At 35.7% G+C, this 11,272-nt stretch overlaps 1 long non-coding RNA gene across 1 annotated transcript; it reads left to right on the top strand.

Annotated features, from left to right (window-relative positions):
* Positions 1–275: 275 nt before the first annotated feature.
* Positions 276–2,985, top strand: LOC145556115 (uncharacterized). Its single transcript, XR_014091748.1, has 4 exons — positions 276–414; positions 1,390–1,474; positions 1,587–1,685; positions 2,679–2,985. It is a non-coding gene; the product is annotated as an uncharacterized LOC145556115 (long non-coding RNA).
* Positions 2,986–11,272: the final 8,287 nt, after the last annotated feature.

The raw sequence follows: 11,272 nt of genomic DNA, 5'->3' as shown, positions 1-11,272 counted from the left end.
GTCTTTATATAAGAGACGTTCTGTATGTTAATACATATGGAACGGTTAGGATAGTTAACCGTTCTCTATTTTTTTTTACTCAAATAATTATAAAAAAATAATTATTTATTGTAGATGATATAGAACGGTCATCTTTACAACCGTTTTATATTGTATTAATTAATTTTTTTTTTAAATTAAGATGAAATTGTATACGCGATTTACCTAAATTATCAAAGGCGGCTAAAAGGGAAAAGTGAAGCGTGCTTCTCTTTCACTTTCATTAGAATACTGAATCAAAAAATAAATTTACCCAAACCTCTTTCTAGAAAAAAAAGTACGAAACCTCCATTAAACCTCCATATCAAAACCTTCATCAGCCGCTCCCGCTTACAGTGCCGCTCCACCGCCGCAGCACCGCACCAGTAAATTGAGGTAGGCTCGATTGTTTTTTTTTTTTTTTTTTTTTTTGGTTCGAATTTTCTTCTCAAATAGTAATTTGATTCTGATAATTGTCAATCTAATTGCATGCATCATTCAAATTATGAAAGAAACAGAAGTGAATTCGTAGTTTTCATCTATTAAAGTAATTTGAAATAAGAATTTTAGGTGATTGAAAAAAATTTCACAGTTCTAGTTTTTGGGATAAATTCCGAATTATAGTAGTTAGTTCAATCAAACTACCCTTAATTTTGTCGAATTTACTTTAATTTCAATTGTAATCAAAATTATTTTAGCCAAATTAATCTTACCTAAGTTTAATTTAGAACCCTACTCAGATTAAGAAAAAAGAACAAAGAGAGAGGACATCCTTGCAAAGCATGCTAAGCTAGGGGAGAGTGTAATTTGATGTACTAGTTGTGTAATTTGGATACCCCCTTCTGTTTGTATAAATGCAGTAAGCAATGACTTTGCATCTTTTGAACAACCTGTTGCATCTCAGTCTGATGCCTATGGGCAGAGAACTAAATGCTGTAAACTCTATTTTTATTAGCTAATTGACCTCCTTCCTCTTCAAAAAAAAAAAAAAAAAAAAAAAAGTGAGATAAACATACGATTTTTTGTTTTGGTTTAGTGGTGGCAATATATGCTGTTGGTAGAATTGATGAGGATATGGCTTAGCCAGGTTCGGTTAAAAACAAAATGTTTGGGTTTTTGTTTTTACATCTGCTTTTGGATAAGAATTGTTATATACATGTAAAAGTGAGTTTATTAGCTTGTTTTATTTACATTGTTGTAGGAATTAACTATAGTAGTGTATGTTAAAATTATATCCATAAGATGAACCTCCCAAATTTGCTCAAACAATAATCAACAATTATGCGCTAGATTACTTATTTTGTTACATGTTAACTTCTTTTTATGAAAGTATTTCAATACTATTACTCTAATATTTTGATAATTACTTAGGGCAATGATCAATTTTAGTGCGGAACATCGAAAGGATATCACAAAAATAAAGAAGAAACCTTACATTAAATGGATAAGCATAGAGGTATTTGTATCTTTAATATAATTTTGCAATGCTTAGTACATAATATATGTTGATACATTATATACAACTAGGTGTTTGATTTAACCCTCCCTTTTTTTTTGGTTTGTATTAGTGTCCTCGTCAAGCTAATGGCTCTAGTTATAGTGGATATTACGTTTGTCGCTACATGATTGAGACAATTGAATCTAGGCAAATGATCATCCCCGATAAGGTACGACATTTAGTTTTAATGTATTTTGAGTAGCTGATGCAAACATCTGACTAGACTCTCTAAAATTTGTAGTTTTTGCACAATTATGCTCTCTAAAATTACTGCTGGGCCCTACAATGGTGGGTCTACGTATGTTTTGAGATTTTATTTGTTGGGTTTTGATGGGAAATTTGTGAATGTACCTCAGTTTGTTTGTAGTCAAAATGGGGTTAGTTGTGATAGGAAATTGGGTGTGATTGTGGATGCAAGTCATGGGATGAAGGTTATGATTTCTGAAATGATTAATTATTTGGCTTTGTACTCAGCTTCAGGGGGGAAAGTATGGGTTTTTGGGATGAAATTGTATTGGGGATGGGAGGAGTTTGAGGTTAGTGAAGTGTGCTATGATTGATTGTAGTTTGAGATAAGCACACAAGCAGTAAATGCACTGTACATTTAACAACAATATGCAGCTTTACTCTTGTTTTTCTTGTGCCTAAAAGAGTGTCCAAATAACATAGCTGTATCATAGAATTAGAAACATGTTAATTTCAATTATAACTCCTGCACCTGTTAAGCTGTTACATTAATCTATTAAATCAAGGCATAAAGTGTGTGGTAGGTAGTTATTTAGCTAAATAATACATCTACATTACTGTTGCATTTTTGCATCTGTTACTTTAGGCTTCAGTCATCTGTAATAGACTCAAATCAGTAACACAACAAAACCAATATAACAACAATGCAAGTTGTAATAGGAAACCAATATAACAGCAATGCAAGTTGTAATAGGCTTGTTGTCGGACTTGTAATTTCTGATTTTGAACTTCTGTTGTTGAATTTTTTGTATCACCCACTGTTAATCTATTCAACATCCATTCTGATTGATTTGCAAAAATGGCAGTAGCCACCAATTTTTAGTAATTCTATGTATCATTGTGCAATATCCTTAAATGTAGACCAATTTATTGTATATTATTAACTAATATGTATGTATTTTACATTGTTTTGTAGTATTTTAAGCAAGTTCCTCATACATATTCTCAACAAATGATTGACGAGCTTAGGGAAAGGTGGATTTCATATGTTACCGGATACCATCAACCAATTGACGATGACGATGATTTATGTGTATTGTAGATCAATATGGTATTGGTATATTTTGGGCATCAATTTTTTTTTAAAAATCACATTAACTAGAAAGGTTTTTGATATTTAACTCACGTATTTGTTTGTATAGAACAAATTTTGTATGAATGATTCAATTTAATTGTGGTTGGATGTTTTAAATTATATATATGAAGTATATTTTGCTGGCTTTCGTTGTATCTGGAAATATTTTTGTTAATTTTATTATACAGAAAGTTATATTGCACGTACTGGATCTTGGATTTATTTTACATATGAAATGTGAATATTTTCTTCAGGATATATAAATTTACAAGATATAAAACAGGAATACAGGTCAAAAATGAAATACAAAAATAATTCATATTATTAAAATACAGGAATAATACGGTATAAAATACGTAGAGGGGTAATTCGAATAATTAAATACATATGGCTGGATTTTTTTTTTTTAAAAAAAAAACATTTGAGAACTGTTATCTAACTTAAACGTTCTCTATTGTAATGCAATATAGAACGGTTAAGTGGCCTAAACCGTTCTATATTCCTTCCTTGGTGTACGAATTTAAGAAGGGAAAAGAGAACGGTTGTGACTAACAACCGTTCTCTATTTGTTATTATATAAAACGCCTACACGACCCGTTCTCTATACTTTATACATCGCTTAGCAGAAAAACGCCCTTAAGGAGATCTATAAAGCCTATTATAATAGTTCTATAAGGCCTTTTTTGTAGTAGTGCTACTTGACTAATTGTGCATTATTGGTTGTGCATCCTCTATGTGTTTTACCTAACCGTTTGTTTGACTTGTGCTAAGACTAAATAAATTGATTTATGACTAAAAGAACTTTGCCTAATTAATTAATTGAGTAATTAAAGTTTAATAATTTAATTCGAGTTGACTTAGTACGACTTTAGGCATACCCTGTAGAGTAATAATACCGAAAGCAGTTCAAGATCGACGTTCTAGCAATGGTGCCAAGATTTAAACTGCAGCGCCACTCTATGGAGCGTAGCGCCTGGCGACAGTCCTGTCGTCCGGCGCTACACTGCAAAGGGAGCCGCCAGTCCAGTCGTTTTGGCGACAGTTCGATTTGCTGCTCGAGTCATCACCTTATGTCTAACTAAACGATTTTCTAGTCGATTCAGTTAATTTTTACTGGTAATAATACCTTGTCAAGTCATTAATTGAGTCTAAACATTAAGTCCCATGGTCATACACAAGAGTCAAATCATGTCACTTACACTCACCACATAAAGCACAAACTAATGTAAACTTTGACCATGTCTAAGGGAGTCCTGTATGCGCGTATTTTCCGTCAATTTTTTTAGAGGGGGTAAGTCGGATATTAATCCTCCAAGTAAACCATTTGTTTGAACCCTATACTTAACTCCCAAAAATATATAAATTATTTTGGCCAAAAATATGCACCCTATTTTTGCTTTTTTCTTTTTCAAACCGTAAAGTCAAGGACAATTTGACTCAAGTCATTAAAACAAAAATGGTTTAATTTACAGTGTGTGGTCAAGAAAGGAAGGGCGTTTGATCAAAGACAACCTTTTTATTCAAGTCCAACTTTTCGACAAATCGATCGCTCGTAAAAGGAAAGCTAAGACAACAATGGCAACTCAAGAGGAAGTTAATGAGCTCAGGAACCAATTGATTACTGTGACTGAGGCGTTAAAGGTTTTAACCCTCAAGATTGATGATCCTATGAAACAACAACAAATGGACCTCATGCAAGAGAGTCTGAGAAAACTGTCTAGTGATTATAAGTTTCAAGGAATTAGCTCACAAGGGGTCTCGGTGGACAAGGATCTTCTTCTGCAGAAGTTCAATGCCAACGACATCCTGAAATTCAAAGCGACTGACAACCCTTACTTTCATTTAAGAGCCTTCGAAACCGTTTGAGTATTAAGGGTATTGACAAGAAGGTGTTTCCCTCTTTGTTCTCCCTATCTCTCGAAACCGTTTGCCAACAATGGTTCTTTTCTCATGAGAAAGAAAGAACCTCTATTTGGGAGTCCATAGTAAACGCTTTCATTAATAGATACAAGTGCAATATTCAAGTTGAGACCGACTATAGGGAACTTGAAATCCTCAAGTAGATGGAGAATGAAGGTTTTACCTCTTTCTTTAACAAATGGAGACAAACCTCAGCTAAGATGATCGAGGTGCCAAGTGAAAAAGAATATGTGAGGTTATTCATCAAAAATCTTCAAGAGAAGTACTCCAAGCATCTCAAAAAACAAAATAATCTCCATGCCTTCAAGGCCATCTTGTACATTGGAACCAATATTGAAGAAGACCTGGCTAAGCTGAAAGCTGCTAACAATAACTCCAACAGTGGCTGGAAAGGCAAGAAGAACGACAATCCTTCTTCTTCCAAAACCACCCACTCAAACAATGTTATTACCTTTAAATTAAGTGAAGTCCTTGCTATGAATAATCAAGGACAAAAGAAACCATTTAGGAGGAACTTTACTCCTATAGGTATGAGTTATGACACCGCATTTGACCGATTAAATGCAAAAGGTCTTATAACTCCTATTGGACCATTTGGGGACCCCCAATAGAGAAGAGGACGTCAAATTGGAACCCCAATGCACATTGCAAGTATCACCAAGGTAGGGGCCATTTTACCGAAAATTGTTGGAAGCTTAAGGAAGCTATCCAAGATTTAATCGACAACAACAAACTACCATTGCGTCCTGCCAGTAAGAAGCCGAGCATTGATAATGCACCTCTCACTCACTCTTTGGCCATCTCTGATGAAGAAAACGAGGTTGATCCCTCATCTCTCATCAAGCCTATTGAAGAAATCCATGCTATTGAAGAAGAGAAAGAGATCTTTTTCGATGCCATGGATGACTTTCCTGAACTAGCAAGTAAAGAGGACGTACGGTTGCTTACACTGTCCATGTTGGCGGATCTAACTTGCTACGTGAAGCTCTCGAAGTTGTGAAGAAACAATTAGAAGAGCTTCAAAAAAAGGGTGAAAAGATTCCATCCACAAAGAAGAAACCTTTTCCTTCCAAGTAATTGATTAATCCAAGAAGAGTAATAGACTCTACACTCCAATTGGGATTCCATATGCTCAAATGTTTAAAATGCTCTCCGAGAGTGGTGAAGTCAAACCTCTCGAACCGAGACCATTTGAATCATTAAAAAGGACAGTTAGATTCTACTGTCATCATCATAAATAAGGGGGTCACACTATTGAAAATTGTTTTAAATTTAAGGATTTAACTCAGAAAATGATTGATGACAAAAGGCTAGTCCAAATTCCACAAGAGGAAGACATAAGTATTAATGAAGTTTGGGACAGTGATGAAGAAGACGTTTACTTAAAAGACATGGTAGGACCTCCACCTTTGGTGTCATATGCCATGGATGACTTCTAGGTTGAAAAAGATTCATCCATAGACGTCCTCACAAGATCCGGGAGAATGCAACCTCCTATTTCGACACAACCTATGCCAACCACGCAGAAAGTTCCCATACCTATCATAAAAGACAATGATATTGTCAAATAGTTCAAGAAAACCAAGGTTGAAATGAATGTATGGAAGCTTCTAGCAACAACTCGAGAACATAGGTTGGCAGTGATGAATGCCTTGGATAAGATAGGGATAGATTCTGACACCACTTCTGAGGAGTTGGCTAACTTCCTTACGAGTGATCTCCCTAGTCCTATAAACTAAATCACCTTTTCCGACAAGGACTTACCTCCAGAAGGTGACAAGCATTATAAGGCGTTAAACCTCACAATAGTCTGCAAGAGAATGAACGTCCCTATGACTCTTGTAGACAATGGATCGGCCATTAATGTCTATCCACTCAGAATTGCGAGGATGCTAGGCATAAGAGATGAAGACCTAACCCCGTCAACACAAGGAATAAGAGCTTAGGACAACACTCGTCGTCAAGCTCTTGGTAAGATTATTATGAATATAACGGCGGGAGCAATAGAACACGCTACTACATTCCAAGTAGTAGATATTAAGGCTTCATTTAATCTATTGTTGGGACGCCCTTGGCTTCATGTCCTAAAGGTCGTCCCTTCATCTCTCCACCAACAGGTAAAGGCCATAGTTGGAGGAATTCCCATTACAATCGATGCTTCACCCATGAGGATTAAAGCTATAGAAAATCCAATAATTAATGTGGAGCAAGATGAAGATGATGAAGATTTGTGGGGCTTTAATGAAGAGGTCTCCTTAATTGAGGACGATGAAAGGACCCCTCTCTGCCACGACCCCCACTCCAATATGATAGTGAACGCTATTCTGAAGAAACAAGGACATTTTCCTAGGATGACCCTAGGAAAGAAGAAAGGAATAGCAAAATCGCTGGAATCACCTGGCCTTCCTAAATTAGACAATTTCGGACTTGGTTTCTAACCGACTCGTGAAGATCTCAAGGGAGCCCAGGAAAAGTCAAAAGCACATAGGGACGCTCGCATCCAAAAGAAAGAAATCCCAATGGATAAGTATCCTCTTACCCTCAATGGACAATTCATAAAAGAAGGAGAGGACTATCCATGCTACGAATTTCCCAAACCTTTTGTCGTAAATGGCCTAAGGCAACCGGGATTTGAAATTTTCCTAGATTGCTATTTTATAGATGAAATCCCAAGTCCTCTTCATAAAGAGAAAGCAGCCCCATGTTTTGACTTTAATGTCAAGGATTACTATTTGGGCGAGAAAAAGAAGAGCCAACATACAAAGAGGACAACTCCTTGCTCATCCAAACGGTCCTACAAAGCGAAAGCTTTGATTCCTCAAAGCTCATCACTCCAGCGGAAGGATCACTACAAGGGTGGTGCAAGACCGTCAAGGTGACTACTCCAAGCGGAAGGAAGATCTCTATCACAACGGGGCAAGGACCGATGTTCGATGAGTCAACTGAGTCTAAGTCAGAGTCAGAGTCTCTTCCTATAGAGTCATCTAAGTCTTTAGTTGTAGCACCCCCTCCTTCTATCTCTTCCGTTAGGATAGTTAGCGATCAAGTCCCTGAGAACATATCTCTCTTCGATATAATGATTTCTGAATTTAATAATATGTCTTTTTCTTCTTACTCCTTGTGTTCTTATTTAACCCAAGATGACAAGCATTGCCTAACTAACAATGAAAATGACAAAGAACTTATTAAAGCAACGGAAACACTTGAAAAGAAAACACCAATAATTGAGGAAACTGATACGGTTGATATCTCAAATGATTCAACTAATAAAAGAGAAGTTAAAATCGGATAAACACTTAATGGACAAGAAAGAACCGATTTGCTTAAAGAATTCATCGATGTATTTGCTTGGTCATATGAAGATATGCCACGCATTAATAGAGAAATAGCTCAACGCACCATGCCGCTAATTCCAGGAATGAAACCTGTAAAACAAAAGTTACGTTGAATGAAACCCGACGTAGCTCTTAAAATAAAGGAAGAAGTTCAAAAACATATAACTGCAGGTTTTATCAAGGTATCTAAATACCCTGAATAGGTCGCCAACTTCGTCCCAGTTCCAAAAAAGGATGGAAGGGTAAGAATGTGTGTCGACTATCGAGATCTAAATAAGGCAAGTCTAAAGGACGACTTCCCTTTACCACACATTGATATTCTGGTAGATAACACAGCAAATCATGCACTTCTCTCATTCATGGATGGATACGCAGATTATAATCAGATTCTAATGGCGGAAGAAGACATGGAGAAAACAACCTTCATAACACCATGGGGTACTTACTGCTACACGGTAATGCTATTCGGGTTGAAAAACGCGGGTGCTACTTACCAACGAGCAACGACTGCCTTGCTCCATGGCATGATGCATAAAGAAGTTGAAGTATATGTAGATGATATGATTGTGAAATCAAAAGATCACCTAGGCCATCAAATAGCCTTGAGAAAATTCTTCGAAAGGCTAATAAAATAAAACATGAGGTTGAATCCATCCAAGTGTGCTTTTAGAGTCACCTTAGGCAAGCTTTTGGGTTATGTCATAAGCTCTAGAGGAATAGAGATAGACCTAACCAATATCAAGGCAATCATGTCAATGCCACCGCCCAAAACCGAGAAGCAAATTCGAGGATTTATTGGCCGGTTGCAATACATAAGCAGGTTCATATCAAAATTGACAACAATATGTGAACCAATCTTCAAAAAGCTAAAAAAGAATGTACTTGTAATATGGGATGATGAGTTTCCAAAAGCCTTTGAAAAGATCAAAGCCTATCTCGCAAATCCTCCTGTATTACCACCAGCACATTCGGGAATACCTCTTAGGTTGTACTTAACAGTGACTACTTGAGAAATTGTGCCTCGCATTGGTGTGGGAGACAACCAAGTTAAGACATTACATGCTCGTGCATACAGTCTTTGTAGTTTCCCGATTAGATCCACTCAAGTATTTATTCGAGAAATCTACACTCAATAAGCGCATATCAAGATGGATAGTCAACTTAGCCCAATTTGACGTAAGATTCATGCCCCAAAAATCTATCAAAGGATCTGTGGTTTCGAATTTTCTAGAAGACTTTCCAATAGAAGATTCGACGCCAATACACGACAATGAATTTCCATATGAAGACTTGATGGTCACCGAAGACGATACTTGGACCTTATACTTCGACGGAGCCTCAAACCAAAAAGGATGTGGCATTGGAGTATTACTAGTTTCACCTAAAGAAGAGCATGTTTCAATCTCCATAAAGCTTGATTTCGACGTTACCAACAACGCTGCTGAATACAAAGCATGCGTGGTAGGCCTTGAAACATCTTTGGCATTAGGAGTGAAAAAGCTACGGATATTCGAAGACTCTTCATTGATCATCAATCAAATCTCTAAAAGATGGAAAGTGTAGGGAATAATTTCAAGCTTTTAAAATCCCACTAGCTTGAACCCCACTGTGATCATACACTAAAGTATGGTGGCGTCCAAAAGGGAAGAAGATAGAGCAAAAGAGTCGCCAACAAGTTTTATAGGAACTTGTAAACCGTTCACGAGGTGAAGGTTACACCCCTTAACGATCCAAGAGATCGTCAACTCCATAAGGTCATGAACCAAATAAGGGTTCGGGGATGATGGTACAAATCCAACCTAAAAGAGATTGAACCTGCCCTAATAATAGGCCTCTACTTTATTCTTATCGTATTCATGTGCGCTTTCTGATTAACATGCAATCAATAAGTTTAACCCTAACCCTGTTTATCTGTGTTGGTTGAATATTAATGCACAAATAAATCTATTATTGGCGATCACTTAAATTTATAATCACATTAACCCTAACAAGATTATTAAATATCTTATTAAGCGTGATTACAAGTAAAAATTCCCTTTAAACATGCAATAAAGGTGTGATCAAGCAATAAATAAAAATCCAGCAACATAATAATCATGAATAATAATTATAATAACAATCATAATAATAATAATAATAATAATAATAATAATAATAATAATAATAATAATAATAATAATAATAATAATAATAATAATAATAATAATAATAATAATAATAATATTCATAATCATCGTAAATTATAACAATTATAATCATAATCATGTTCATGTTAATATTAAAGCATAATGATAGCAAGATCCTAGGCATGATACTAACAAGATTAATAACAAACCCTAGCATGTCACTAAGCAATAAAAATCAAATCTTTACCCCTAACATGATAATAACAATCACAAATATTATGAAGAACATAGGAAGCATCATAGCAATCATATTTAATATTAAAATTACCCTAGACATGATACTAGGAATATCATAATAACAATATAAACATGATGTCTACATCATAAATCAATTAAATAAATAAAGTACTTACTTTGATGCCTCGTACCTCTTTCTAATAACAAAATACACACGTTAGTAACTTCAAGGAAAAAAAATAATCAAAAAAATTAAATTAAATAATTGAAAGCGAGATTCGGGACCAAAACCTCAGAAATTAAAACCTTTCACGTCTAGGGCGAAGGCAACTTCGAATATGGCTAGGTGTTTCTAGATCTTGTGAATGCGGAATTTTGAATGAAAAGCAAAGTTTTAAGAACGAAAGAATTGAATGATGATGAAGAGAGATGAATGAATGAAATCAATTGGTGAATGATTAAAGAGAATAGGTGATGAATCAAATCAATTGGTCCATCAAAACGGAGTTTTTAATACGATATTTATAGAGAAAATCAGCCAAAAGATAAATTAAACAAAACATAGTATGACGCTCAGAAAACAGAGCTGGCGCCAACCCTGGCTAGCTGGCGCCAGACACCAACACTAGCGCCAGGCGCCAGGCCTGGTTCTAGGCGCCAAGGCCTGGGGTTAGGCGCCAAGCCTGATTCCAACGCGATTTCGAAAATCCGATAAGTTTACCGTACTAGAGGATAAAATAATATAATTTCCTCGAAAATGCTATTTGATTTTGATTAAAACTCTGAAAAGTCAACAAAAGTCAATTTATCAATGCTA

The sequence above is a fragment of the Chenopodium album genome, chromosome 8, assembly GCF_948465745.1.
Source record: "Chenopodium album chromosome 8, dcCheAlbu1.1, whole genome shotgun sequence".
NCBI lineage: Eukaryota > Viridiplantae > Streptophyta > Magnoliopsida > Caryophyllales > Amaranthaceae > Chenopodium > Chenopodium album.
The sequence above is the reverse complement of the archived record's forward strand: the minus strand, read 5'-3'. Positions and strand labels throughout refer to the sequence as shown.